The sequence below is a fragment of the Apis dorsata genome, unplaced genomic scaffold (genome assembly GCF_000469605.1).
Source record: "Apis dorsata unplaced genomic scaffold, Apis dorsata 1.3 scaffold_1, whole genome shotgun sequence".
Classification (NCBI taxonomy): domain Eukaryota; kingdom Metazoa; phylum Arthropoda; class Insecta; order Hymenoptera; family Apidae; genus Apis; species Apis dorsata.
In genome coordinates this window covers 948,219-951,861 of record NW_006263304.1, presented here as the reverse complement: position 1 = coordinate 951,861, position 3,643 = coordinate 948,219, and the positions used below count along the sequence as shown (strand labels likewise).

General features: G+C 41.3%; 1 protein-coding gene across 1 annotated transcript in view; it reads right to left on the bottom strand.

Moving 5' to 3' along the window:
- LOC102676208 (diacylglycerol O-acyltransferase 1-like) overlaps positions 1-3,643 on the bottom strand; it is a gene marked incomplete at its 3' end in the record, with an annotated part of 82,856 nt that overhangs the window by 67,054 nt on the left and 12,159 nt on the right. The window lies entirely within an intron of this gene.

Below are 3,643 nucleotides of genomic sequence, written 5' to 3'. Positions count from 1 at the left end.
GGGGGATACGAAAGAAATACAATTTCGAAATCTCTCAGGTTTCGATGATTGATTTACGGAGCGGGAATATCGAGAGGGCATCGATGGATCAAAGACGCGAGGAGGATGGGTGAAAACGATGAAGCTGCGCCGCGATGCCGGAAACGGACTCTAATACCATTTTTTCGCGCTCGGTAATACCGAGTAACGGTACAGTTTCGAGGATTCTCCGTTGTAATCCGGATCAACGGTGGACGAGCTTTATTTCTCGGCATCACGTGAATCCTTGCGAAAATCGCAAAATAGAAGGGGGCGGAGGGAGGGGTTGAACGTGACACACGATGAATCCAGGATGGCGCGTCCCTCCGCGACGGAACCGATATCGAATCGTTGAAAATTTTCCAAAGCCGGACATCGTGTAATCGTTCCTCCCGAATATGAAACTCGGCGGCGTAGCTTCGAAAAATAATGGGTGAAACTTGATCGGAGATCCTCCCTTGTGCTTTCTCCCTTGTTATTCAAGGGTATTTGTTATCGGCTAGCTTTTAAATATACCTTTTTTTTTTTTTCCCCTCCCTCGTTTTGTCTGTGCTTTTGCCAGATTTTTACGCGGTATTTTTTTTTCCAATCGATACGATAATTTTAAATTTTAAAATCACGAGGGAAGAATTCACGGGGAAGGGGGTCGGTATCGAACGGATAAGAAGGCAAGAAGAAGGAGAAGAAGAATCTGTTTAATCTTCTCTTAATGTATTAGCGTTCGCTGATAATTCCGTTGGACGAGCTCGATCGACGAGTTTTTATTGAAAATTTGCTTTGATCCTGGCTGAATTTACCAATTTCCGCGAGGTATGTTAAACAGAGAGAGGAAAAGGCTCGCCTTATTTCGCCGTTTTTGATCCCATCTTCACGGTTTCGCGAATCGTGTCCCGGTAAACTCGACCCATTAAGAATTGCGCCAAGCTTCGAACAGTTGCAGTTTAAGTGCATAAATTATGAGAAGATCTTTCAAAAAGTTTCTCGAACGGGGAAGGGGAAAGGGGAAAGTGGGGTAGGAAAGTTCGATACTCTCTCTGTCCCTCTATCTCCCAAACCTTTCCACGGACTTTTATCGATAGAACCAGAATCCTTCGCCGGGAGTCCGATTAATTGAGTTCTCCTTCTCGTACCTTTTTTTTTTTTTTTTTTTTTTTTCACTTGGCGGAGAAACGTCCTCCCCCACTTTCTTACCGTCGTGTCTCTTCCGAGCTTCAACCTTCTCTCTTCCCCCGCCCTTCCTCCGCGTCGATTAATCTCGATCCCCATGAAATCGCGTTACTCGCCTTGTTCCATTCCCTTGACTCGACGAACGAACCATCTTTTCTTCCATCCACGCGGAACAAGGGCAGATTTCTTACGAATTCAATTCACACCGTGATAATAATTCGCAAAGTTGATAATAATTAATCGAAATAGAACGAGAAGATGCTTTGAAAATGATTGTCCAATTTTCATTATCGACGCAGAATCTTTTCACGAAAAACAATTCTCTAAAAACTAGGATACTAAAATAGCAATGCGATTTACATTTTATAGAAGATAGTCTCTTCTTTATAAAAGTCGTAAATAAAGACGTTTTAGACCCAGTTTATCACGAATCCAGAAGCCTACCCTACTTTCGAATCGAGCAAACTATCTCAAACTATTTCGACACTTCCTAAGCAAGTCAGTCCCCTCCTCCCCCTTCAAGAAAGTTCCTCAGACTTCTAAATAGATGGTAATCCTTGGAAGAGAAGGGTGCAACAACTTCCTACTTTAATCCTATCTTATTTTATCCCTTTTTTTTTTTTTATCCTATCCTCTTCAAACAAGACAATTTTTATTTCCCATTAAGACGATCTTCTTTCTTGAACGATCGAATCGTCCTCGTTCGTTCACAAAGAAATTTTCCATTTTTCCGTTTCGACGAGCAATAAACGCGAATGAATCGAATTTCGAAAAAAAAAAAAAAATACTTATCGTCGAGGAATAACGTTGGCCGAAGATTGCGGCCGAACTCGAGAGGATTAGATTCTCTCCGCCTTGCAATCGCTTCGATCACTCGTTCGGGAAAATATCCTTCGAGCGATCATCCGCGGATTTTGTTTAAAAAAAAAAAAAAAAAAAGAACGGTTCGAGACTAACCCGAGCAATTACGTCGCGAAAGTTTCTTTCGAAAGTTTTTCCACGCTTAACGAGCGTGATAAATTTCTGTTACGCGCTCCCAGGAGCTGGCGAATCCCTGGGCCCCGAGAGTTTACAACGGCGATAAAAATCTCGTTGAAATTATTCATGGGCCGAGCTTGTACTTTGCCCTTCTCTCCATTCAACGGCCAGAAAATTGGTAAAGGAGGAGGAGGAGGGAAGGGAGGGAGAGAAAGATTTTGTCTCGTCGCGTGGCCGAGAGATCCGACTCCCCGTTAATTTTAATCAACGCCCGGCAATAAGGATTTTCTTTCAACCTGTTCATAAATTAATTAATTTTTAGACAGCCCCCATTCATTTCCGTATCCTCGGCCGATGGATATCTACTATTGGATTCGCCAAGTCGCGTCCCCGAAAAATAAATCCTGTACAATTCGATTCAAGCTAGAATAGAGTAGATTCCGGAAACGGAATTTTAAAAACGCGAATGTTAATGTCTCAACCGGAAGTTTGATTAACATATTAATAAACGTGAATTATATTCCGGCTTTTACATGTTGATTAATGCAACGTCCGTGTATCTCGGATAATAACGTTTGTAACAAAGGTTTTATCGAGGCTTTGGCACGGTCATCGATAATAACGTAGTTATCGAAATAAATTAGGCTGTCGTAGGTGACTTTGATTTCCGATCAGAATGACATCAATAGATCCACCGAGGAATTCTACATTGTTCCCCCGAAACGACAGGGGAAATCTCATTTTTCACTATCGATCTGATTGATCCCCCCATTTTTTTTTTTTTTTTTTTTTTGTTTCCATGCCCTCGACGCCCGAATTTTCAGGTGAAAATATTCACGAAAAACCTCTCGAACCTGTATATTCCCGGCTTTTTGTTCGGTCGGTCAGCTCGCTAATTAACCAAAAATTCGCCCGTTATTCAAAATTGCCACTTGGCTTAATTGAAATTTAATCGAATCATTCCTTTTCTTTAAACAAATTATATTATAAAAATTGTATATAAAATAATGTTTTTTTTTTTTTTGTTACACGAGTCTCCAACTTGACGAATTTATATTTCTCCCTTCACGGCAATATACGTAGCCCGAGCGGAACCATCGCATTTATGGATTTTTCCTTCGTGTTTTTCAACCTCCATCTATTGACCAGTCGCATGATCGAGAGGTCTACGCCTCGATAACCCCTCTCGCGCGTATATTCGAAAAAATACCCGAGGGACGCATCGAATCCAAGCTCCAGGTATCTTTGCGGCGGATAAAAGCATCAGTGTCACGAGATGACATTGGTTTCTTTGATAAATTGCAAGGAACGAGCGGGCTAATCGGGTAAATTGTTGAATAATTGAACGACGAAAATTTTTCGAATTTTCCTACGCGCCTCTCTTACTTTCTTGATCAAAAATCTTATATAAATTATACACGGATTTTCTCAACGACGATATCTATAATGTATTATCGATCTTTGGTAGACTTTGAACCGC